The following is a 27,513-nucleotide window of genomic DNA, read 5'->3' as shown; positions in this document are numbered from 1 at the left end:
AGCTTTTTTTCTGCTTTTTGAACAAGAGACCCCATGTGTTCATTTTGCACAGGACCTCACAAATGATGTAGCTAGTTTTGTGGGAGAGAATAATGAAGTCTCAACACACTAGAGAAGCAAAAGAAAAAAATAGAGGGACGAAGCATGGACAGCTTTGAAGTCCCTGGTTCCAGCTGTTCCTGAAGCCCAGGTACAGGGGCTTGAGACTTCTCTGAGATACACCAGTATCTTTGTAATACATTCCCTCATTTATTTAAGAGATTTTGAATTCATCGTTCCATAACCTACGACCAAAAGAATCCTAGCCAATAACTGCATGGATGCTATGCGAATTTGAATTCTCCAAATTTGAAATCGCACAAAACTTTAAAAATTAACTTTGTATACAAATTTTGAAATAATGTGAATACTCCAACTTTTTTTGAAGACTCCTTTGGGATCACATCATTTCCAAGCTATCTGGCTGAATGAATTATAAACTATGTTTCACATTAAGATCACATGTTAGAACCATTTTAGCTATTAAGCAGAACAACCCACCATCTTTAAACAATATTCGTAAATCATGCTGTTGTATTTGCGCTCACAACTTGTGTGGGTTCTTGAACATTTACTATTATTATAACTTAAAATCTTTTTTACATCTTATAGAAATATCATCCAAGCATTCATTAAGTGATAATAACGCTAGCAGCAATAATACTTTAGAACAGAAAGGAGACTCGATAACATCCTTTGAAGAAAACCAGACACCACCACTTACGCTGCTTTTTTAATTTAGCAGGCAGCGCTGTGACAATGTTACAGAGAATGCTAGAAAAGTAAGAGCAGCATTAAAGCAGTTGCACTTTAAGTTTACGAAAAAATAGTTATACATATCCAAGGATAATGGAAATTTTGCTGCTGACATGGCTGCCCAGGAATGTCATGTAATATGGCCCAGACTTCAAACGCTGAAATTTACATACTTCAAGAATGCATTCTCTCCACTTTATACTCTTTAATAATTTTATTTATCAAAGAGTTATTTATAGGAAAATTAGTCTTGAATTATGTAAGATTTGAATTAGGCAAGACCTTCAGAAATGTGCCCTCACATACAATGTGGCCACTCTGAACCGCCTCCTTCTTGGCTTTGGAACCCAAGCATGATGCCATGCCAGGAGAGTGTGTCTGGGACAGGCTCTCTGAACTTCTTGGCTTGTCATCAAAGCCCGTCAAAGAGCAGCCCCCCATCACCAGCCTCGCAAAGGCAAAGCTGAGAAAACATCCTCCCAGGAGCTGAGTGGTGGCCAGCAAGCATATCCCCGTCTCACACCAGAACAGTTTCCAAGGAGTGAGAGGCCAGCACTGGACAGGAGGGCCGGCTCTCAGCATCCTCACACACACTGAGGATGCCTGGAGTCCAAGTCCGAGGCAGGGTCGGCCAGGCAAGTTCCTCCTGTCTTCCCTCCTCATCACGTGAAAGCAGCAGTGTCATCACTTGAAAAGCCTCTTGGAAGAAACCCATTTTCCCCATACAATGAGCAGATGCCACACAGATTTGGTGCATCATTTGTAAACGATTTCAAAGTTTATTTGTCTACTCCAAGGAGATTACTGGAATCTCCAACTGCATTTTAATGTAATTGTTTCCATGCTGCATATGAAGTTTTTGCAGCCACAGTAATCACCACTGATGTACAATTAAGGCAAAGAATCTGCATCCCTGCTGAACGCAGCCTCTGTATTAGGGCCACTACCCTTCAAGCCTTCGGACTGCTGCTAAGACTCCATTCAACAAAAGTGACTGACAGTCTGCTGGGTGCCAAGCAGGGGCTCAGCTCTGCGGAGGAAACAGAACACACAACGAGACACGGTTTTTGCCTTCAACACACTGATGTTCTAGCACTGCAGTTTTCATACTTCTGTGGCTGTAGAACTCTATCTTCAAATGACTCTTAATCCTACACAGCCTGCTGTATAAAATAGCAAAATGTACAACTGCGTTGTTGAAATGAGGAGGGCAGAGTTCCAGTAATTTCCTCCCTGACCCCGTAAAATCCCCCACAGAGGCGAGAACTCCAAAGGACCCCTCCATGAGAACCGTATGCAAATCCAGAGATCAGAAATTTTAAGTAACTCCTAAAAGATGCGAAACCGCAGAGAACTTAACAAAAATAAAATGCCCCGAAAGAGTTGGAGCAAAGATCAAGGAACTAATAAAATCAATGCCTGAAAAACTTAAGCAAGATTGTTCAAAGCCGAACTGTCCAGCTTGGAGAACATTCAGGTAACTTGGTAAAGGAGAGCCACCAGGAGGACCAGAGGAATTCTTTCCCCTCTCTTTTTGGCCAAGGTCCTCAGGAAGGACTTTGCACCGAAGGCTCCTTACTTTTCTCAGAAAAGAGAGTAGACAAGTATTCTTTTATTCTACCGTGCATTTCTTCCCTCCTCCTTGTGAGCTCTATCCTGGCACCCCTTCTCCACTCGATCTTCACTTCCTCCCTAAGTGACCCCATCCTGCCATGGTTTTAATATCATCTACCTGCTGATGACTCCATTCCCAGCCCCGCCCTCTCCCCTGAATTCCAGATGCGTGTTTCTAAGCGCCTACTTGATATCTCTATCTCGTTGTCTCATAGAAATAGTAAGCTTAGCAAATCAAACACAGAACTCTGGATTTCTCTTTCCTTTTCCCTCCTCTAATCTTGCCCTTCTTGTTAAAGGATACCACTATCCACCCCTTTGCTCAAAAGGTAAGCCCAGCTGTCATCCTTGATTTCCTTCCCCACATCCAATCCATTGGCCAGTCCTGCCTGCCCTGCTTCCTCTTGTATCCTGACCCATCCCCACTTGCCACTAGTCCACGCTGCCATCATCTTTCACCTAGACACTACAGCAGTCTCCCGACTCCTCTCCTTCTTCCACGCTCATCTCCCTACAGTCTATTCCCTTCACAGCAGCCAGAACAACTTTTGTACAACTTCAGTTTCTTAAAAGCAGCAGCAAATTCTCACTGACTACAGCTCCCTGTCCAACCTGGGTATATACCTCGCTCCCTCGCCTTAGCAAGCTCCAGCAACACTTTCTGGCTCTCTCTTTCTCAAACACATGGGGCTCATTCCTGCCTTGGGGTCATTGCACTGGCTGCTCCATCCACCCGGAATGCTCTTCCCATGTGTCTATGCACGGTTGACTCCTGAATTTAGGTCTCAGCTTCAAGGTGGCCTATTCAGAGATGCCTTTTCTGAGCATCCTTGAGTCACCCTCCCAGGTATCACCTTATTTTTATTGAACACAGCATTTATCATCACATCCAACATTTCCTTTCATTTATTTGTGTCTCCTCTTGCTATTCGCAGGATGTTAAGTTCCATGAGGGCAGATAACTCTTCCCTCTTGACCACTGGTGTAACCCCAAGGCTTAGAATTGTTCCCGGCCCATAATATAGAAGTAATAAACATTCATTGAGTAAATGAATAAGTGATTGGTGAAATGCCTCCTACCTTTTTGGAAAACTGTTGGTCCCTAAGTCCTTGTAATTATGGTGGACCCATCAATCACAGTAACCATCAACTCTGGCCATGGCAATGGGTCCAAAGTCTGGGCATGTGAACCAAGCTGGACAAATGTGAGTCCCTGTGGAGAGCTGTGTACATGGATGCTGACAAAAAGAAACTTCTTTCCTCTGAGCTGGGATGATGTAAGTCTGCAACCACCTAAGGCCATGTCTTTCTCTCTAATCTGTACAACAAAAACAACAATGGCAAACCTCACACAGCACTTTCTGTGGGCCAGCACCACCCTGAAGGTTTATGTACATTTGCTAAGGTAAACCTCACAACAACCCATGAGATGATTCCCATTATTATCACAGGACCTTTCTGTATGATGAAACTGAGGCCCAGAGAGGTCAACTAACTTATTCAAGTTTACACAGCAGTCTGGCTCCAGAGCTACACTCTCAACTACTGTGCTCTACTGCTTCTAATGGCAGGAATAAATGAGGCCAGCCCAGGAGGAAAGCAGAGTCAAGAAATGAAAGAGAGGTCCCTGGTGGCTGGCTTGGTCCCAGATCCTACTGTGCCTGTGGCCTATTCCACCTCCAGATTTCCTAGCTGCAGGAGTGAATCAGTTCTGGGTGTCTGTCACTTGCAGCTGGAAGGATCCTGACAAATACAGAGTACATCCCGGAAGGGGCTGACTCTTTAGAGAGTACCACAGAACTGGCTACACATTGTGTGTTCGCGTCTATTTGTTGCAAAGAGAAATTAAGCTCATTGTTTTCATATTGGAAAATCATCTGTATTTTTAATCAATCAAATAAGAATTGAATAGCTATTACATACCCTGCCCTGTCCTAGGTCCTGTAAGGCATGCAGAGATATTTATTACATGATGTCAAGCATACTTCCAAGACATTGTGTCATTTGAATCTCCTCTTCACTCGATTTCCTTCTGAAATGATGAAACCAGTGTTATGAAGAAAGTCTACACCAGAGATGGGAGCCACACGCTGACCTGAATCTTTGAGGTGTTTGTGCAGTTGCTGTGCAGGCAGGAGTACAGCAAGTGCATCAGGGACATGTCTTCCTATCCACCACCACCCACCAGCCGGATGCAAAGCCCTGCAAGGGAACAGGTGGAATGTCATAGTGCCTCTGCCCTGTCCCAGCCTCCAGACTTCCTAACGTCCCTTCCCCTTGACGAGAGGAAGGACTAGAGATGCAAGGAAGTAGCAGAGCAGCTGGGGAGGAGGAGGACCCCTCCCGCTCTGCTGCTCAGGCTGCCCTCCCAGCCCACGACGTCAGCAGTGGCTGGACCCAGGACCCACTCACCAGTTGGAGACGGATTTGCTAAAGCAGCCAGCTTCAGACATCTAGGCAGCAGACTGTCAATTTGCACCTGAGAGGAAGTGAAGTTCTAATGGCCATTTCCCTGTGTCTTCAGTCGTCTCTTACACTAATTATTGTAACTCTCAACGGACAAGGAAAAACTTTAATAAAGTCTGTCTGCGTGGGACTGACCATGACCTCTATGAGAACAATTTCCAGACACATGAAAACATCAGCATCTCAAAAGGGAAGACCTATCTGGTCAAGGTGGCTCAGTTACATGTGCCACATGCCCTCTCTGCTCAAAATACAGAGCAATGGGAGAGAAAATACAAAAGGGGAACAAGAATGCAAAGTCACTATGGAAACCAAGATATACTCGTAGCGGATGAGAAGTGGAACCCAGTGACCAGCCAGCTGAGCTGCAAGCTTGCATATGTAGATAGAGGCGTCAGGATGGGATGACAGGCAGTATCAATGCTTAAAGTCAGGGCAGGAGCAAGATGCCATCCTGTCACCAAAAAATCCTGTTGCCCCCAACCACCTGGGACTAGCGTTTCATATGAGCCACGACCTAGGAATGCTATGAAGGGCAGACAGAACGTCAGAGCGAGGAGCAGAACCATAGTGCCCGCTGGTCTGGTGACCAGGTCTGGAATGTCCTCATGCCACCCCGGAGCAGAAACCCGGAATTCCAGTAGACCTGCTTCTGGACTGAGAGAACTGAAGGGAACTCTCTGGGTGAGCACAGAAGGACAGAGGAAAAATAATCAACAGAACCATCACATGCAAAATGAGCCTGCAAATTCAAATTCCAAAACGCAGGAAGAAATATAACACTCCAAGACAGCCAATAATGTCTGAGCATGAATTCACACCAGGTGAAATTAATTTTATGGAATAGTCTTAAAAGACTTCAGAATAATCATGTTTAGAGTATTCAAAGAGATAAGTAAAGAAATAACTTCCATTTTTAACAATGCAAGAAATTTTGAAACAAAAGCAGAAGTAAGACAAGAATAAGGGAAGGGAGCTTCAGATGAGCTATCAACAATGAAAATAAGTTTGCCAGAGGAAGGCAAAGAAGCAGGTCATTTGGAAAAGTTGTAACATGTATGAGAGCACAGAGACTTAAGAGAGCACATGTATATTCAGTAGCTCGGGTTGCCTGAGTGTTGAGCGCAGGGAGAAGTGACCAGAGATAAACCTGAACAGATAGATCGCGCACTCCATTGAAGACCCCAAATCTGCTTGGTGACTTCTGGCTGGGCCACCCCACCTTCCCTCTGCAGGTTGCTTTGACCTTTCGTGAGCTCCCTTGGATGTCCCATCCTCCAGGACATTTTGTAACCATCTAGATCTAAAATCGACAAGACAAGGAGAAGCTGTGACCTCAGTGGCCAGGGTTCTTGGGGTGGATAAGCACCATTGCCTCTGGCCAAACCGAGCTGCCCAGTCATGGCCACCTCCAGACGGCCCCTCCCTTCGCACCGAGAACTCCCAGCATCAGATGTCAAGAGGGGCACCCGCAGCAGCGGCCCCCAAGCTGCGGAGGAAGCTGTTTTCTGGAGAGTGTGTTCTTGTCTTCAGCTGAATCCAATCTCAGGACTGCTGCTTCAAATAAATCTGGAGTTTTTCCCCCTTCTGCTGCACTTTTAGTATTTGCAGCAACAGACAAGGAAGAAAATCAATCAGACATATGTCTATGAATATATAAATATATATGAGTAAAGGAGTATATCTGGATAGCATGTATATAAATGCTACTTGTTTCTGGATGCATTTAATATTTGCCAAATTCTTAATTCTGATATTAAAAAGACTTCTATTATCTTATTTATTAAAAAAACACAAATTAATAGGAACTAGCACAAAATTTTCACAGTGTCTGGTACAAGATCAGGCACATTAGAGATTTTTAAGGATAATTTATTGGTTTTGGCCACTAGCAATTTTAGAACGCTGAGCAACTGATGCTGGTGAGTTTCCCAAACACCTGCCGGAAACCATCCAACGTATCCGGTTGTTTCTGTTGCCTTAAGACCTAACGTTTGACTTCCTTGCTGAAGACCTGCTTACCACTCAGCCTGTGGGGATTCTCGAAAGTTTGACCCCAGTAGACCAGCCAGTGCTATTCCTCCAGCCCTTCCCAGAGTGCCTTGCATTGATTTATGCATTTCTTCCTAATAAATTGCAAAAAGCCTGAGGAAAATGATCTTTTTGAAAAAAGGAAATACCTTTCCTTTTGCTCTTGCATTTTTTTTTTCTGATTACAAAAATAATAATCCTCAAAGAAAATAATTACAAATAACTTGCCATTTTATTGCCCAGAGATAACCCATAAACATTTTGGTAAATATCCTTTACAGCCTTTTTTCTGTGCATGTGTATTTTCCTTTTCCAAAACTGTGATGGCAGCAGACATAACAACATAAACCTTCCTTTTTACTTAAAGGTATATCAGGGTATTTTTGCCAGCAAATGGAGTTCTACCTCACTCCAGACACTCTTATCATCCTCTTTCATTAATCAGAAACTGAGGCTCCAGAAAGTGAATTTCTCTGCTCAAGGTCACATGGTTACCACTGAATGGCAGAGCTAAGATTTGAATCCGGATCTCCCAATGTCAAGTCCAATACTCTTTCTACTTCTACAAGGTCACAGGTTACTTCTCATTCAAAAGGCCAAGCATGCCGTGGACAAGGGGAGTAGCAGGTCCCAGTCTCTGGGATTTATGCGTTTCTGTCAGAACACAAAAGTTTAAGAGCCAGGACGATCATTGGACAATTTGCTGGGATGCTGGGCAATCTCTTCAACTGTTCAAGCTGCCAAGAGGCTTGGGGAATCAGGATCTGGGAAGAGGAAGCAAGACTCTTCTAAGCCAAGCTGGGATTTAAGTTTACTAAAGAAGCCCCTTCTGTCATCCTTGGGGAAGAGAAAAGCTCATGAGCTGTGGGGTGAGGGGAGTGGCGCCTCCTGCACGGCCTTTCCCAGGGAGCCAGAAACCACCATCTTTGATTTCCCTTTATCCCAGCATCAGAAATTGTGGAGATGAGATCTTCTAGGAGGTTGCTTTTGAGGTAGAGAAGAGAAGCTTTGAGGGTCTAAAGGCTGCAGGCTATGAGATTGATAACTGGAGCTAAGCTTAGCAATCAGAGGTAGCTATCTATATACCTGGACATCAGAGGTACAAGAAAAGACCCCTGTACCCCAGAATCTATCATCAGCTTTTAAGAAGCCCTCCTTTAGGGGCCAGCCCAGTGGCACAGTGGTTAAGTGCGCATGTTCTGCTTCTTGGCAGCCAGGAGTTCACCGGTTCAGATCCCAGGTGTGGACTTGGTACACCATGCTGTGGTAGGCGTCCCACGTATAAAGTAGAGGAAGATGGGCATGGATGTTAGCTCAGGGTTGGTCTTCCTCAGCAAAAATAGGAGGATATGCAGTAGTTAGCTCAGGGTTAATCTTCCTCAAAAAAAAAAAAGAAGCCTTCCTTTTATCTCTCATCTTGATACTCAATAGTAATAATAATAATCATAAATAATATCATTATTGTTGATAGCATGTTAAGTGCTTTTCATGTCCTAAGAACTTTACATATTCAATCTTCCTTCAATCCTCAAAACAGTCAAAGAGGTAAGAATTGGTTTTATTCCTATTTTACAAAGGAGGAAACCAAGCTCAGAGAGGTAGGCCCAAGGTCACACATTTGGTGTCTACAATTACTATCATGCTTTTTTATCATTATTCGACGGAGGGAACACCCACCTGCACCACCTCAGCCTTGAGTTGTCCTGTTTCCCACTGACGCGCATGTGGAAGACATGCCAAAGTGTTGCCTCCTGACCCTGTTGTGACCTAATGAGCTGCGATACATCAGAATATAGATGTTATGATTATTTCATAGATTGACTTTTGTACCAGGAAATTGATGGGCTGTTGAAGACTCACATCAGGGACCTCTGGCATGCTTCCTTAGGATTTGCTATTCAGGGACCCTGAAACATTTTTAAGAGATTGTTATGCATGGTATCATTCAAGACGTTTATTAACATTAAAATTCCAGAGCTAGAAGTAGCTTTAAAAATCCTCTAGTCCGACCCTTTTATTTAACAAATGAGGAGCTGAGCCCCAGCCCTCTCACTGGGAGTGTCAGTGACTCTACATCTAATGTATGACACCCCCATAAGGATGAGACTCAGAGAAACAATCTAAATTTTATTCGGGTCCAGCAGACTTTAATCATCCATCACTGAGGGAGTGGATATTATATCTGGCAAAATGCCCTCTGACTTTGTTTTCACAAAACAGTACCAAAAAACTAATTAATCCCATGCTTGCTCTTTTCTGGAAGGAGGAATAAAAGTTCTGAGAATTTTAAGGAGGAGGGCAACTGTGAGTATTTAGCAACTAGGAGTGACCCAGAAGGAGGAAGGTTGGACAACAACTTACACCGCCAGATTTCAGAGATACAGAGGCGGTCCACCCCACTCCTGCAGAGAATCAGAAGTGCTTTAACCCCCAGAGACTGGGGAGTTTAAGAGACTGAGCAAGGTCCTCTCTGAAACAGGACATTGGTGTCCTCACAATGGTCACCATCAGTGCTGGCAGCCATGAGCCACCTTCAGGTGGTTCTGAAGGCAGCGCACAAAGGATGGAAGAAAAGAATTTGGCCAATGTCACTGGAGGTGGTTGCTTAGAAAAATTGACATGATTTGAGAGGACTTAACTCTTGATTGACGATGTTTGGAAACGGAGTGAGAATTAGAACTACTTTGAATTGGGCTTCAATGGAGAATGGGACTCTGTTTGATCCATCCATGACTGAAGATAACCTGTCATTTATCCAGCTGTACTGTGGCTTCTCCAGAGCACAGCAGAAGGTTTGGCTTTATATAAAGCAGTAACACATCGATTTTCTCTGTATGACGTAAGGCAAGTTCATCAGCTTACAGTGAGGCTCTTTTGGAGATTTTAAGAGGTAAGAGAAGGTATAAAATTTGAGATGTGTGGCCATTAATTCAAAGAGAGTCCAATCAGTACAGTTATGATGTGATGTTTTTCTCCATCAGTGTTCAGATGCTCAGATATGACTCAGTGTAAGTGGACAGCCGGTCTAACCAGGTTGGGGATTTCTAGGCAAGTGTGATAGGAAAGAAAAGAGGTAATGGAGGTAAGAACTTTGCAAGGGAGTGGATATGGTGCCAATCCAGTTGCCAGAGCTTGGTCAGGAGGGAACTGAGGCCATGAGGAAGGTGGGAGTAGTGAGAATGTGTCAGGGTCGATGGACTGTGCATCTCGGTGAGGTAAAAGAGTTGCTGAAATCAGTAGAGGTTAGAATAAATTAAGTGGAAGTCTGATTATTGAGTCCCTTATCTGGAGCCAGACCTAACAGCAAGTAGCGTGGAGCATCAAGCCTCACAACGATGGTCCAGAGAAGGGAGAGATCCCACAAGGCACTTAGAGATGAAGGTGAAGCATTGAAAGAAAATCTATGAGAATGAAGCCTTTTTAGTGGACCTCAAGTACTGTGCTCCTTGCCGCCTGCCAGACCAGGCTGTAACTCAAAGAAATGCATGAAAAGGACCAGTTTTACTTTCTGTCTTATGTTTAAAGCAAGGCTTTTTCCCCAACTAATATTTGCTATGGAAGACATCCTTTATAAACCCCCAGTAATGATTTTGCAACTCAAGAAACCATGTGATCTGATGAATTTCAACTTTCACAAACCTACAAATTGCAGAGTGTTTCCGTCTGTGCTAGAAATCTGGGGTGTTCTCAAACCACCCCTAAAACATCAATGGCCCCAGGAAGCCCATCCAGTGCCATTCTTTCTCTTCCAGTTTCCACAACCAACCTCTGATAATCCTCTCATCCTCTGATCAAGCCTTCTGCAAATCCGTCCCCAGCTCTCACCCCTCATTCTACAAGTGAGGGTCAAACTCACCCCACCTATTTAGGCCCTTACAGTGACACTACATTGTTAGACCCCGTGCTTTGCTGCAGCCCACTTGGCTTGAACAAGCAAAACACATACATGGAACATAACTGCCCACTTGGGCACAATGGGAAAAAGTGTGACAGATCTTTATGGTGAAAGAAGGGAGAAGGGTGAGGGGATACAGAATCAAAGAACCACTTCTCCCTTCTGTCTCCCTTTCAGGTCAACCTACCCCCCTCTACCCACCAGTTGTTTTCACCTCCCCATGTTCTGAGCTGCAGGGCTGAAAGCAATATGTCTGCCTAGTGCCATAAGATTTCTCAGTGCCCTTTGGTCGTAATCAGTGGGAATAAGCCAGCAGAATGAACAAGGACTCATTTTCCATGATCAGCTCTAGAAGATTCTTCGGTTTCTTTTTAGTCCAACTACATAGACAATGACAAAGCAGAAATCAAAGGACTATTAAATACCTTCCATATTCCAGCAATGGGACTAGAGACTTTCCCAATGGGAACTATTGTTAATATTCATAACGACTCTGAGAGGTGGGAATAATTTGCCCTATTTTGCAAATGATGAAACTGAGACTTGAAAACCAAGTAACTTATCCAGGATCTCAGAGTTAGCAAGCGGAGGAGCAGAGACTTGAACCTCAGACACCGACCCCCCAGGTCCAACCTCCTCCCATGCTAGCACGCTCCCTTTGGTGAAATGGGAGTGGGGGGAAGGGGCAGAGAAACTGCGGTTTCTTTGAACACAGAACACATAATTTGGGGATGTTCTCCAGTATGTTCTGCCTGAATCCACATCAAGCAGCTTTGAATGCCTGCAGTTTATAGATTATTCTTGGGCCCTTTCTGATTTGTCCTGCCACAGCAGAGGCAGAGCAGCCGCGATATTTGGTTTAAATGAATGCCAGACAAGGCTGTAACTCAAAGAAATGCATGAAGAATATCAGGTTCACTTTCTGTCTTATGTTTAAAACAAGGCTTTTCCCCCAACAAATATTTACTGCTGAAGACATCCTTCATAAGCCCCCAGCAACTCAAGAAACCATGTGGTCTGATGAATTTTAACCTTCACAAACCTACAAATTGCAGAGCGTTTCAGCCTAAATCGTGTGAAAATTAAATATTCAGTTTGCACTTTTTGGGTTACCCCCCTTCTTTTAACTATCTTCAAATTTAAGAAATGTGATTTCAGATTAATAACCATTAGCTGAGGCATTTTTATTTAGAGTTTTAAGTACCATTTCAAAAATATTGTCTGCCTCCGGAACCATTTTGTATTAAGGTCAAATTACTTAGCCATTCTCATGCAATGCACTTGGGGATCATCTATTTCAAGGTTTCCCCTTACCAGCTAGGAAGCATTGCCGGGGGTGAGACAGCAAGGTCAGAGAGGCCTGCAGGTGGGGATGCAGGGCCCTTGAACTGGGGGCACGCGAACTGCAGGAGCCTGAGCCCTGAAGGACTTCTCTTTTGTGGTGATGGAAGTGATCTGGAGACTAGGTTACATTCTGGTTTCGAGGTTTTACCTTCCTTTTTCTTTCTAGCTGTTTGCAGAAAAGATCTGCTCTCATGAGGAGGGTCTTAGAATGGAGGACAGATGGTCTCTGTCACAGATATTGATGCTCAACCCTGGATCCTGGATTCAGGTATGAGAAGCCACAGGCTGAAACTAAAGTTAATACTTGCACAAACTTGGGCTCTGGGAAACATGGGCTCCGATAGCGGGTAATGCGAGATGCGCAGCAGGCGATGCGCACGGAAAGCGCGCAGTGGGCTATGCGCGGTGGGAGACGCACAGCGAGAGACGAGCAGTGAGAGGTAAATGTAGTGGGAGATGCGCAGTGGGAGGGGACGCTGCTGAATTTGCCGCTGTGGCAGTGCCAGAGGCATCACCCTTGGCGTTAACGCCCACAGTCTCTTAGTGACGGCGGGTGTAGTCCTCCCATCCTCATGCTTTTCCCTGGTCTCCCGCCGTAGCCCCTCACTCCCACGGAAGGTTCTTCAGTCATGGGCTGTGAGAGCGCAATTCATGAATTCATGTGAGACATCTCTGGGATCCACCAGAAGTACTCGGGGAAGTGAAAGGGGTCCCCAGATATAAAGCAAGAGCAAAAGGCAGTCGGATGGCAGTCGGGGGAATCTTATTCAGTTGTTAAGATCTAAAGCCAGAGCCTAAAGTGAAAATCAGTCATAGTCAAAACTACTCTTGGGGCCGGCCCGGTGGCCGAGTGTTTGGGTTCACGAGCTCTGCTTCCCCGGCCTAGGGTTTCACTGGTTCGAATCCTCGGCGTCGACATGGCACCGCTCATCAGGCCGTGCTGAGGCAGCATCCCACATGCCACAACTAGAAGGGCCCACAACTAAAAGTACACAACTATGTACGGGGGGGGGGAGGGGGGGGGGGCTTTGGGAGAAAAAGGAAAAATAAAAGCTTAAAAAAAAAAAAAACTACTCTTAATATTCCTTAAATTGCCCGTTAAGTACTCCAAAGTATGTAAGGTCATTTGTTTTTTAAAAAGAATTAAATAGCAAATATACATATAAAATTTTTACAGTGGTGTTCAGCATGTAATAAATAATATACACACAAAATATAATTTTGCAGAATTTTTGATTATACAAAAGGAAGCACATCACTGAATGAAGGTTAGATGTATGCATGAAATAGCTGCCATGGCCCTCATATGGCCACCCCCATTAAACCACAATCTGGTAACTGCAGAATACATGAGAGGCAGATTTGTAACTGCGAACCAAGTCCTCTCACTGTCTTAGATTTTAAAAGTTCTTGTATTTCAAAAATTTAGTGTGCAAAGTCAAGTCCTCCCCCTCTTATCTTCCTTCCGGACTTTATAGCCTCTGATGGGGGCAGTGGGGACAGCAGTGGGAATAAAGTATGCACCCAAAGAGTGGGGTTGAGGTTTGCCAAGTGTCAGAGCAATTCTGCTGGCAGTGAAGACCAGAAATGAAGCATAGGGGCGCCTACCCAGAGGCCTCACCATTGGCCCAGGTGCTGAACATTTTTCCAGAGTCGCTTGCTGCATATGCCTTCCTTTGTGTCTGTACTTCTGCCCTGACTCCCACCTGGCACTCCAGTCTGGCTGTGGAGAGACAGAGATGACCTGTGAGTGGGTCATAAGGGAAGGGCACGATCTGAGTGTGCAGAGGTGGAGGCACGGGCATTCTGAGGAACAGGAGCAGAAGACCCACAGGAAAGGTCACTGAAATGTTCACACCTGCACCTTGAAATGAAGATAAAACTTGGGAACCCGTAATTTGTGCCATGTGTCCATACAAAGCCTCTCACAAATTCCTGCAAACTGGGGGAGTGGGTGGAGTTGGGGCAGTGATTTCCGTGTGGTGGGCTCTGGCACGTCAAGCATGATGGAAGCTCAAGCAATCCAAATGCTTTATCCACTTCCAAATGCTAATTTCCCTCCAGAGCCCAATTCATTTCTCACCCTTTGGTTTCCTCAGATTGTGAGTCTGCTTTGTGGGGGAATAATTAGAAAAGAGAGGAAGAGAAATTGAAGAGAAGCAAAAGGCAGCAAAGAGAGAGATTTCTCACTGAAGTGTAGGCTCGGCGCCTTACTTCCGTGGTGTTCTTTGCAAAACCCATAGTCCCAATTTCATCATGAGAAAAACATCTGACAAACCCAAGGAGAAGAACAGTCTACAGAGTACTTTGACCAGTACTTCTCAAAACTGTCAAGCTCATGGGAAACAAAGGAAGACTGAGAAACTGTCACAGATGGGACGAGACTAAAGAGACAGGGCAACTGTGTGCAATGTAGGATCCTGGAAGAGAAGAAAGACATAAGTGGAAAAACTGGTGAGATCCAAATAAGGCTGTAATTTACTCAAGAGTAATGTATAATGTTAATTTTTTTCGTTGTGACAAAGGCACCACAGTTATATAAGATGTTAACATCAGGGGAGGCTGGCTGAAGGGTATATGAGAATATCCCTACTCTCTTGGCAACTCTTCTGTAAATCTAAGATTATTCCAAAATAAAAAGTTTATAAAAGAAGGTAGCCCTACGAGAATCAAAGGAAAAGCAAGCCTGAGCCTTAAAATACATCCCTTGATTTCTTAGGGGAGAAAGAGAGCTGTGTCAGACTTGTGTAGGAGGGACCAGCAGCATATGCGTAGGAGTTCATTGGCAAAGTTACGTACAAGCCTATGCACTGGCCAGGAGATCCGAAGAGCTTAAATAAAAGTTACCCACAGTATCTCACGCATGCGTATTATTCTCTGTCTGTGGGTAAATGGTGGCCCCCAGGAGGTACGATAACAGGAGCTTATGTTTATTATAAGATTATATGTTTTCGGAGCTGTGCCGAGAGCTCGAAAGGCATGACTTCTTTTAAACCTCATAACCATCCTACGAGGTAGACACTCTTGTTGTCCCCAGAAGCGTTAGTGGGTCACAGCCAGTTTAAGTAACTTACTCAAGATCTACACAGCTAGGAAGAGGTGGAGCTGGGATTTGAACGAGGCCAGTTGGTACTGGAGCCATACACACCATAATATTCTTGTGTCTCTCAGAGGGCGATCAACTTCTCCAAGGTTCTGAGCCCCTTCTTTGTCCCAGACCCTTCGTGAGGCCCTAGGGATACAATGAGAAGCAGAACAGATGCGATATGTTAGGTATTAGACATTTATAGTCTTTATTTCATTTAATCCTCATAACAATTCTGGGAGACAAGCAGAAATGCTATTTTTATTCCTACGTTGTGGAAAAGAAAAGTGAGACTCGGAGAAGTTAAGCAACTTTCCTGAGGCTAATGATGGGGAAATAGGTGGGGCCAGGACTACCACTGAATTCCCTTAGCTCCCAGCTTGCTGCATTTTCCACTCCTGGTTTCTAATCTGGTTGATTACTAACTGATTACTAACGCATTCCACCCCTGCCTATCAAGCGCAAACCCATTCTATCTTTCAGCCTTATTGGTATCTCCTAATGAAGAGAGTTTTGAACATGACGTGGACCTGCAGAAGGAGCTGCCCAGGAATAAGTGAGTCTGATTTGCAGAGGCAAGCCTGGGGACCAGAGAGACTTGGCTATTGGAAACCACGATGTGACCCTCCTCAGAGAAGACTGAGGTCCTGATGAAATGAAATCCTGGTGGGATTTTTATATCCCTCCAGTCTGCACAGATGGGCATAAACCTGCTTCCTGAATCGTGGTCATCAAAAGCCTTCCCTACCCAAAGAGATGAGGCACTGTACCCCCAGTGCTGAGGGTGCCTCCCATCAGCATTTTTCAAGGATCATTTGGCTAAGAGTCAGTATTGATTTCCAGAGGTGGAGGAGCTATTGGTCCTGCAGTGGTCATTCAGCGTATCTGATTAACATCCACAATCAATGTCGGGAAGTCAAGGTAAACGTGGAACGCAGACCCGGGAGTCCAGTTGTTAACCATAAAACTGTAAACTCTCCACTCACTCTTAGGATTCAGATTAATTGATAGGATAATATGAAAAAAATTTTTGAATAGTTCTGCTACTTAAGTTATACTTGCTTATTTGTGAGTGAGGTACCTTTTTTATTCATCCTTGCAATCAACCAGAGCTTAGGCAAATGAATTCAAAAACATTCGTTAAGTATCTTGTATGTGCTAGGTACTGAAAGGTAGGAAAAGTCAGGATAGTTAAGTCAGATTCTGCTCTCAGAGAGTTTACAAGTAGAAGAGGCCCCAGCCATGTGGAGAAAAAAAGGCAATACAGAGAAATAAGAGCAATGATTGTTATGTGCCCACCAGGTAGAGGGGGCCTCAAAAGAGAGAAGAAACTTCTCCACTTGGGGAGATTAAGTAGAGTTCATCAAGAATAAGATGCTTGTGTCGATTTTGAAAGAAGAGTGAGTTTTCCGAATGGACCAGAGGAGAAAGGGCATTCCAAGTTACCATCATTGTCAAGGGTAAAAGGTAGCACATGAGCTGCAGAAATACAAGTAAGGATGACCTGTGGATTAAGACTCTTGATCAGCAATCACAAATCCAAGGATGGGGGAAACTTGGGGTGTACAGCTGTGTACACAGAGCAAGAGCTGTATGTCCCAGAGAAGACAAACACGCAAATACAAAGTAGGATGCAGAGAATGGCACGGCGTGTTTCTGGAAATGTCAGAGCCTTGGCTGACAGAGCACCTAAGAGGCGCCATAACCTGCTACGGCAAAATCTAGACTGTGACCCAGTTCGTGGGGCAACGCCAGCCCATGCCCGTGACCTCCCACCCCGAGGGATGCTGAGCCTTTTATTGGCACTTCCCCGTCTACTTTTACACCTTTCTCACCTTCCTTTCCTCATGTTTTAGTATCTGACTGTCCTCTCATTTTTTTCTGTAATAGTTTTTGTTTTCAGGAGAAAACACAAAGCATTCAGCTCTTCACGGACTTCTCTCCATCAGCATGAAATCCCTGAGCCTGAGACTCGTATGATACTTCTTCCTCCCTGCCAAATGCACCCCCTCCTGCAGACAAGGGAGGCCGGAAGGCCACCAGTCTTAGCGCACTCCTCCAAGCAACAAGAGCCCCATCTCAAGAAGCACTGGCAAGTCCAGATCCCCCTTCCCCTCCATCATGGCAGATCTGGAGTCTGGAATAAGCATCCTCTATTAGAGAAGAAAACATTGCATTCCTAGTGGCTGTCAGCAGGAGGCAGGGGCTGTTCCAGCTTAATGACTTGCAAATCAAAAGCATGAAAACCAGAATGCACCTTTTGAACCTCTTTCCCATTCAGCCTAGATGTCCTCATAATTTTCTCCCATAGCGTTCCTGTTATTTTTGCTACCAGAGCAATAACCCTCCTTGTGCATTTTTAAAATGTTGGAGGAGGAGCTGTCCAGTGATCTCAAAGCATATGTTTTTGATTCTCATAAGATTATGGATACCAAAGGAATAAAAATGGAAATCACTACTGCCAAGATATGAAAGAAAGTTTGCATAGTAAAATAATTTAAACCTAACATTTGGACCCAATAAGGCAAATGGAACGTTTTTTCCATATTTTTGGAAAATGTGCATTTTCTTCACATTAAGTGGTACCAATAAAAAATAATGATTCTCACTCAGTTTATTTCTATAAATTAGATTGGCTTATAGTTTTCCAGGACATGGTTTTGTATCAAGCTATATGGCAAACACCTGGGCATAAAATACACTCGGCTCTTTGCTTCCATGTGGGAGAAACGGGTCACCATTCCATCTTCTAGATCTAGAGCAAAGGTCAGCTAAAACCACTTAATATGTTTAGTCCTCTCTATCTGCCGAGAATGGGTGTTACGTCAACAACTTGGGGAGGTTTGTAAGCAAAGCCAGGAAGTGCCTCCCAGGCAGGGCGACTGTTTCCCGGTTAGAAAGCGGGGGATTCTGCAATACGTGCTGGTAAGGACATTTGACTCACCCTGGAATCGGACAAAGAAACAGAGAAGTCTGAACAATACAGAAGTGCTCGAAAACACTTTGATATGGAATTCGTGCCCGAATACACTAATCTAGGGAGAAGTCTCTCACAGCACAGCACGGCCTTGTAAACACTAAAGAAGCAGTGCCTGGATGTGGATGAGGAGACGGGGAAATGGAGAAGGGGAACGGACAGGGAACAAAGAGAAAAGAAAGAGAGGAGAGAGAAAAAATGAGAGAGGAAGCAAGAGGGGAGAGATTAAACATTGGATCTAGAGCTTATGTTGTTTATTTCAAAAAAAAAAAAAAGTGTTAAGGCAGAAGAAGACCTCCCTCCAGGGCTGAAGCTGTTGGAAAACCAGACTCAGCCTGGGATGGTGGGCTGAGCACTGAGTCAGAAGCAAGAGTGATGGTTCAGAATTACTGATGCTCCCGGCCCCACCGCTGCTGTAACTTGCTGCACACAAGCTACAGCCGCTCAGCTGTATCACAAACCCAGCGATCAGATGTGACGAATTCCTTCCTTCCCCGTCTCTCAGGCCTGTTGGAAGGCTCAAAGAGAGATGAATGTGAATGAACTGTGAGAGCTATAAAATATTCCACACATGGAGTGTGTAAGGTGGAAAGAGTGGAAGGTGGTGAATTATTTATTATCCTTTGGCTCGAGTGTCAGCTGTTTGTGAGTCTTCATGTCTTCCAGCAGCTGAGGCACTATCCACTACGATTTAAATAAAATTGCCTTGAATCCCCATCCCAGAAACGGTAGGAAACCAAGCACTCTTCCCAATATCCCAGCGGATTCTTAGGGGGGTTGCGTTTGTTCTGGTTCCCTCTAGCTCCAGGTTCCTGCTCTGGCTGAAGTTTCCGTCTCTGCTCCAATTTTCATTTCCTGCAGGTGTTGGACTTTCTTTATCCCTCAATGGGGCTAGCCTAGGTTCTGGTATTTTCCCTACAGTACTATGGCCACTAGATTGGGCATGTAGAGACTTTCATTGAGGATTTGAAGATATAATGTAGCATTATACCACAGCACAGCAAATGACCTAATATTAAATGCCAGTGATTTCTTTATTAACAGTCCCTGGCTCCTCTGGGCACCAGAAATGCCTCACTGGTCATCTCTGCACAGAGAGCCCCAGCCCACTGCCATCTGGATTGGCTCCTCCTGCCCTCTCTCATCTCCCGTAGGCTACCAGCCCTCCAATTCTGTCACTGTTCTCCCTGCCCCTTTTTTTTGGGTCTGGCACAGGGGAATCTCAACCCTGATTACACATTAGAATCTCCCAGGGAGGTTTTTAAAAATAGTGATGCCCAGAACTTACCCCAGACCAATTACATCAGAGGCTGTGGAGCTGGGACACACGCACACATAGTTTTCCGAAGCTCCTAATATGCAACCAAAGTTGAAAACCATCTCTAGCTCACCTAAGCCACGTCCTGGGGTGAGCCCGCCTTTCATCCTCAAAAAAGTTACCAAGGTATTTTGCTGAACAAAAGACAATTCTCTCCCTAAGAGAATTGCTGCCAGTTTTTTAACTGAATGTTATTTTTCCTGCCACAGTTATTATCTGAAATTTGCCAACAATCCACATGTCCCTATGCAGAGGTCAGGATCTTTCCCCAACGTGAGCACTTCTGGATGAGTCCCTTGCTCTGTCCTTCCTGGCTCATTTTCCCGGGTCACAGAATAGCAAGGTGGGCAGAGAAGAAACCAAGGACTCCACACAGAAAGGAGCTTGGTTTCTTTGTTGAGAGACCTTACAGCAGGTAGAAATTCAAAACCAAAATGGGAAGCTGTCATTATTTGGGAATTATGTGGATAGAAACATTCTCAACCTTAGCGAAAAACACAAAAAAGCAGCCCCATAGTGGTGTCCTGCCTTAAAAATAAACACAGAGATTTCTTTTCCTGAATATTTCAGAAAATTTATGGTCTGTGGAACAATGTTCCATATATATGGATCCTCTCCTTTGGTCCTCCTAACAACCTTGTGAAGAAGGTAAGCAGAGAAGAAATTATTATCCATTTTTCCAGCAGAATCAATTCACACTCAGAGAGGATAAGTGACTTGCCCACAGCCACACATCTGGGACATGGCAGAGCTGTTGCTTAAAACCTAGCCCTTATCTTAGTCAGTTCTGGCTGCTCTAACAAAGTACCAAAGACTGGGTGGCTTTGAAACAACAGAAATTTATTTCTCATGGTTCTTGAAGCTGGAAGTCAGAGATCAGGGTACCAGCATGGTCGGGTTCTGGTGAGGGCTCTCTTCCAGGTTGCAGGTGGCTGCCTTCTCATATCCTCACATGGCAGAGAGCAGAGAGCAGCCAGCTCTCCTGTGACCTTACAAGGGCACTGATCCCATTCATGAGATTCACTAACCTCATTTCTACCTCATCATGCTTCTTACTTCATGTTGCCTTGTTACCACCATGTCTCTCTTTATGCATATGTGTGTGAGCGTGCACACATCCTACCCCCACCCCCAGGCCACAGTGTTACAGGCTGGGCAGTCACATTCCATGCAAGAATGCCACCTGACAAGGATTGATCACTGAAGAACATTAGATGTCCAGGAGCGTCCATGCTTTCTGTTTCTTGGATGGGAGAAGAGAAAGCAAGCTTGGCACCTTTCTGCCAATTTCCCTTACGCACTCCCCTTTGAGACTCTGAATATCTGCTCTGGCCCTGCCTTCATCTGCACAAGTCCATGTCACCTATCCCTGAGGAAAGCATTTTAGACTCTGTGCATGTTGGGGAAAGGAAGGGCTATTCCTAACCTTATGGAACTGGGCCTAGACCAGGGCTTGGGAAGGTTTGCTAACTGACTGATTCCTGGATCTCAGAGCTGGCAGGGCTCAGTGGAGGTCTGGCTCATCTCCCAGCCCTCAGAAAGGTAAGACCTATTAGGAGGCAAGCAGCAGATAGAAGAGACTATGGGATGGCAAGTCCTGCTAGGGCAGCCACCTCCCACCCCTTGTGCACAAATCAGGCCCTGGGTCCTTCTGTAGGGTCTCCCTGAGCTTGCCCAGAAGCAGAGATATCCAGGTCTCCACTCACAAGGGAAACTGAGTCCTGCTCCCTATAAAGCACAGAGTTGCCACCTAAGGGTAAGTGTTCTTAGGGCTGCCAGGCAAGGAGAGATGACTTTGAGGTGTCACTCTCCTCATGTGGAATATGTTCGTGGTTTTGAATTATTTCTACAAGTCCCTTCAGCTCGAGGCTGTGCAGACAGCCTTGCATGAGAGAGAGAAGGACGATGATGAGATGTCCTAAAAATGCCTCTAAAAAACTGCTGTTTGACAGGACCTATATCACCACCTATTGCCTGGAACATCGTAAAACCTCTCCCCCTCTGCCCTTCCATCCTCCTCCTTGGGCTGCTCTCTGAGACCCAGGCTTGGGGACTGAACACATATGGGTCTAGTTGGTCGATCCTATAGTCCTCTGAGGCTGTAAATTCAGACAGCCACAAATCAGCTTCAGCGAAACTTCAGCCCCAGACACGCACACACTCCCATTCAAGTCCTGGTGTCCAGGCTGAAATATGGGCGCATGTGTTCTCTTCTGCACCGCCGGCCTGCTGGAGATGCCACCCTGTCAGAGATGGTTTATGGAGCGGCTGGGAGGCCAGAACACAGTGGCCAGCTACCACCCCAGCCAAGGCGCCCCGAGGCTTTGATCTCCTGCTGGTAGCCCCATGTCACCGTGGTCAGCCGCCTGTTCCTGCACAGGCCTGAAATACGACTTTCCAAATCACCCAGAGGGCTCTGGGTTCCTCCTGCACCTCAACATGGCATTGTCAGTGCTGACTGCTTTTCTTCCCCAAGGAACTTCTTGTGACATCTCATTGTCACCAGCTAAATACAGAACACTCCTGGTCCTTTTCCTTTCTTGGTGCTGACAGCTGACACAGAGCCTGCCCACTCTGCATGAGAGTGCTTCTTCTTGGAGGCCCTTCTCCAAGAATCTCAGCTTGGGTGCAGGCGGAACATTATCTCAGAGCAAGTTTCAACCTCTGAGTTTCCTGAGTCCTAGGAGGCAGCCTGGTCTAGCTGATCAGGAACAAATTTATACCTGTCTCCAGTGTGGTCTGCGCCACGATAATGCCTTGCTGGCCCCAAGATAAGTCCAAAGGCTGAGCCAGTGTGGGTGAGACGCCCTTGGGTAAAGCACAGAGCCTGAGCCTGGAGCTCTCCGGGCCTGAGCAGAGTTCCTCGACCTCAGCTGTGCCGTGACCTCACTGCAGAGCTCGAAAAGGGACAGCTTGGTGCCTAGGTCCCCTCCCCAGAAATTTACATTGAATTTGGTCTGAGGTACAGGAATTTTCACAGCTCATCAAGGGCTTCTCCTGTGCAGCTGAGGTTGAGAACGACTGAGCGAAGATAGGGATCACTTTTTCCCAGAGTTTCTCTTTAAGGCATCTCCTGGCAGGCCCCTCAGAGGAGTTTGGGAGGCATCTCAAGCACTCTAATTACCATCCAATCGTTCCCACACGCATTCCTGCCATTTACTGAGCACTGGCATTGCATTAGGCACTGTGTGTTAGTCTTAGTCTAGGTTCTCCAGAAGAATAGACCCAATAGGATTTTATGTATACATAAATACATATAGAACGAGATTTATTATAAGGAATTTGTTCATGCGATTATGGAGACTGAGACTGCCCAAAGATCTGCAATCCACAAGCTGGAGAGCCAGTGGTAAGTTCCAGTCTGAGCCCAAGTCCAAAGGCAGGAGAAGACTGATGCTGCAGCTTGAAGACAGGCAGAGAGAGTGAATTTTCTCCTTTGCTCAGCCTTTTGTTATATTCAGGCTGCCAAGGGACTGGATGAAGCCCCTCCACATTTGGGAGGACAATCTGCTTTTCTCAGTCTATTAATTCAAGTGTTAATCTCATCTAAAACACCCTCACAGATTCACCTGGAATAATGTGTAACCAAATATCTGGGCACCTCATGACCCAGTCAAGTTGACATATAAAGTTAACTGTCACATACTGCTCTAGACACCACAGGGAATGTTAAAAAGATCTGGATTCTTGCCCTCAAGGAGCTTCCAGTCTCATGACAATGCGAGATATGCATGGAGAGCTAAAGACTCCCCAACATAGTGCCGCCACAGAGAGTGAAGACAGTGGGAGCTCAGAGGAGAAAGAGACCAGACAAGGGACGGCCCCAAAAGTCCTCCTGGAGGAACTGGGCTTGATCTTGGCTGGGAGGCTGTTATGGGTTAAATTGTGTCCCCCAAAAGATGTGTTTAAGTCCTAACCCCCAGTAAAGTGATGAGAATGTGATCTTACTTGGAAATAGCATGATTGCAGATGCCATTAGCCAAGATGGGGTCATGCTGAAGTAGGGTGACCCCTTAATCCAATATGACTTGTGTCCTTATAAGAAGAGGAGAGAGACACAGAGAGATGACAGCCATGTGAAGACGGAGACACAGGGAGACAACATGCGAAGACGGAAGCAGATTTGCTGAGTCTATGAGCCAAGGAACTCCAATGACTGCCAGCCGCCACCAGAAACTGTGCGAGAGCAATGGAACATTTTCTCCCTCAGAGCCCTCAGAAGAATCAACCCCGCTTACAACTGATGTCAGATTTCTAGCCTCCAGAACTGTGAGAGGATAAATTTCTGTTGTTTCAAGCTACCTAGTTTGTGGCACATTGTTATGGCAACCCTAAGAAACTAAGACAGAGGCTAAGTTCAAAACGGACAAGTAGAATGAGTAGGGAACCCTAAGAGGCCCGGAGGTAGGATTGAATAATGCATAGGAAGGACAAGGAATAATCCAAACTAGCTAGAACAAAAAATTTCAGAAAAAGAGTGAGAGAAAACACGAATCAGAGCTGGCCCCTAAGACCTCATTTCCCTAGGGATCATCCGGTACTTCCTTGCCTTGAGGGAAACTTACTTCTCCTCACCCGTGTGGTGCATATGGGAGCTGCCTTCCTCTTACCTGATCCTTCCTCCCTGGGCACAGTGACGGTGAGGGTGGGCGTGTGACCCAAACATCCTACCCCACCTTCCTGGCCACAGTAATTGATCCATGGATAGGCGCTGAGCCAAGGCAAGCCAATTAAAGACTTTCCCTGGGACTTTTTATTGGTATTGTTATTAAAACTGGTAGAAAAGAGCCCTTTTCTCTCTGTCACTGGCCTGTGAAATATGAACTTGAAGCTGCCCTCTGCCATGTCCCTGAACTGTAAATAAATAAGGAGATCAAATGATCCGTATATCATTCAAGCCCCTGGTTCTAGACACTAAGAATTTTTTTGTGGGTTTTTTGCACCTGAGTTTTTACTTTATTCCTTTCCAATTCTTCCATCCATTCCGTGAGCTATCCCACTAACCATCCCCTTATACATAAAAACAAAAACAACTTTGTTTAAACTAACTCAAGCGGATTTCTGTCACTTGTTACAGAAGGAGCCCCAACTAGTACATCATAGGAAGAAGTATATTGCCTACATCCTAAAGAGCCTTGATGCCAGGCTGCGGGGTTTATTTTTAACACTATTAGCTAGAGATTGTTAACTGGAGTCTACAGAATCTGGCTTCAGGGTTCCCCATGAAACCGGAGAAATCATGTGCCAAATGCACGTAATGTACACTCTTCTGGGAGGAGGCAGTATAAATGCCATCAGACTCTCAGTGGAGTCTTTGACCCCTAAAAAGATTAAGAACCACTGATGTGAGTAATGAGGAGCCATTACAAGCATAAGACTTAGAACATGTTATCCTCCACTAACAATTATTAAGCACCGTCAGATACCCAGTCATTTATTCTACAAAGATACTGTCAAGCCCAGGGTCAAGAGCTGTTGGAGGTGTGAGATACATGTGATATAGTTTTATCCTCAAGGAGTTGTGGTCAGCTTGGGGTGGTGATGAGCACATACGTATTTTTTTTTTCTTATTAAGTGAAGGAGTTTGAGCAATATTTAAACATTGAGCAATATTTAACTTACTACACCTAACTTTAAAAGACTCCAATAGCCTGTTTATTTAAGTACTTTAATATTTGAAGAAAGACCTACCAAGGATTAAATGAGGAGAAATGAATTAAAATTCTTATTCCAAAGTTCAGCTAAAGTGGAGATGCCAGGGATCGAACCCGGGGCCTCATACATGCAAAGCATGCGCTCTACCACTGAGCTACATCCCCAACAGTATACATAATTTTAATAGAAAATGAGAGAGGGTAAATAATGCGATGGCAGTTCAGAGGCCAGTGCCTGGGACTTTTTCCACAGCCTTGAATGAACAGTAGTATTGCAGTAAATGGAGCGCCGGATGGATTCCTCCCTCATCAATGGACCATAGATAAGTCAGTGTCTCAGAATCTTTGAAATCTCAGAATTTTTGAAATGGATATAAGAATCCTGCCAGGCCACCTTACAGGATGTTGTGCAGTTCTAACAAGAGAGAAACTGTCTGTTACCTTACTTAGAGCCTGGAAACCCCTGGACAAGATATACAGGGCCTTCTTGGAGAAGCCCGCCTCTGGACCTAGCTTGTGCTCCTCCAGGCGTGCCCCTCAGACTGTGCTCACTAGCAGTGCTGGGAGTTTATTAGAAACACAGATCTCAAGCCTCCTCCCAGACTTTCTGAATCTGAATCTGCGAGAACCCCCAGGTGATTTTTATGCAAATTAAAATTTGAGCCGAACTCTACATCGTTCTTAGCATAGTGTAATTATAATCTGACAGAGAAGAAAATCCTCCTTAGGGCACCTTACCATAAGGGACAGAGGCAGGGACCAGAGTTGCCCAGGTGTGCTGTGGGCTTGCTGCCAAGAAGATCAAGCTGGGTCTCCTTAGAACGGGGGATGTGCACGGGGACATTAGCTGCCTGGAGAACAGGATGCGGTGACCACAGCGTGTGAGCCAAGCCTAGACCAGCCTGCAGTCCTGCCAGATGCTGCTCCAGCACCATAGACACAGGGTCTCCTTGAAGCTTGGGTCAGAGGGACGCCAGAATACCTTGCATACATCAGCTCACTCATCCAGGGAGCACAGCCTGCCATATTCTGCTGGTTTGAGGAGCAAGGGGCACAATAAGGCTCTTGGAGTGCTGAGCACACGCCCAACCGCCCAAGGTGCCAGTGGGACTGGGGGCTTCCCGGCTGTGAGCAGCCCCATGCGAGGCTCCAAATGACCCAGCAGACAGATAGACAGCAGAGCTGAGCGTCTAGGGCAGCAAGAACTCAGGGTCTAGCAGGAACAGCAGTCAGGCCCAAAGGATTCTCATGGTTCAGTTAGTTTTAGAAACACCACCTTAAACAAAGTTGCATTTTTTTCCTTCTCAGGCATGCCTTTAATCTGCAGTGTGCATTGTGAATCTTTCAGAGGAACACACAGTAGGCTTGACTTCCCACAGCACTTTTGATCACGGAACCTTTCCTATCTGTGCTAGTCAGCCTGGGCTGGCTGCCAGAGCAAAATACCACCGATTGGGTGGCCAAAAACAGGAATGTGTCTCTCATGGTTCTCAAGGCCGGGAAGTCCAAGATCAAGGCACCAGCCTACTTGCTTTCTGCTGAGAGCTCTCTTCCTGGTTTGCAGACGGCTGCCTTCTCCCTGTGTCCTCACAAGGCGGAGAGAAGGAGAGGGAGCAAGCTCTCTGATGTCTCTTCTTGTAAGGGCAGTAATCCCATCATGAGGACCCACCCTCATGGCGTCTTCCAAACCTAACCACCTCCCAAAGGCCCCATCTCCAAACACGGTGACACAGGAGGTTAGCGCTTCAGCAAAGGAATGGGTGGGGGGGAATAGTCAGAGCGCTATCCTACCTGGGTAGGAAGTCTTCAGAGCAGACTTCGGAAAATACTAGGAAAGATGGAGATGAGAGATTCCTTTGGGAAAGGAAGATAATCCGTGAATGTCTGCAGCAGGCGTTGGAAAGGCTTTCTTGTTCAGGGCGTCCAGACGATCAAAGTGTATAGGCATTTGCTTCAAACAGGCCAAATGCACCGAGAAGTCACTAGAACAATAACCACCACCACCATTTCTGAGTGCTCAGGATGAGCTGTAGGCACAATGTGACCTGGGCTTTGCATAGCTGGTCTCATTTAATGCTCTGAACTGCTATTTGAGGAAGCTTCTAGTCTCATCTCCATTTTCAGGTGATGAAACTAAGGCTTAAAAAAGTCAATGAGTTGCCTTAATTCTTACAGCTGGGTAGTGGCAGCTAGTTAGTGCTAAAGCTATCCCAGACCTAGACTTCTCTGACTGGAGGCCCCTGTTAAAATGCTGTAAAAACCCCTCAGTCCTTGGCACATTATGCCCCAGGACCTGCACTTAGACTTGTAGGGTCACCTTGCAGGTAGGAAGTC

At 45.5% G+C, this 27,513-nt stretch overlaps 1 non-coding gene and 1 pseudogene across 1 annotated transcript; both read right to left on the bottom strand.

Moving 5' to 3' along the window:
- Positions 1 to 27,513, bottom strand: part of LOC106835638 (ubiquitin-conjugating enzyme E2 variant 2-like) — a 155,031-nt pseudogene that overhangs the window by 85,602 nt on the left and 41,916 nt on the right.
- On the bottom strand, positions 25,273 to 25,344 carry TRNAA-UGC (transfer RNA alanine (anticodon UGC)). Its single transcript has one exon. It is a non-coding gene; the product is annotated as a tRNA-Ala (tRNA).

This window comes from Equus asinus, chromosome 6 (genome assembly GCF_041296235.1).
Source record: "Equus asinus isolate D_3611 breed Donkey chromosome 6, EquAss-T2T_v2, whole genome shotgun sequence".
In the NCBI taxonomy this organism is placed as follows: Eukaryota; Metazoa; Chordata; class Mammalia; order Perissodactyla; family Equidae; genus Equus; species Equus asinus.
Note: the sequence above shows the minus strand (reverse complement) of the source record. Positions and strands in the feature narration are given on the sequence as shown.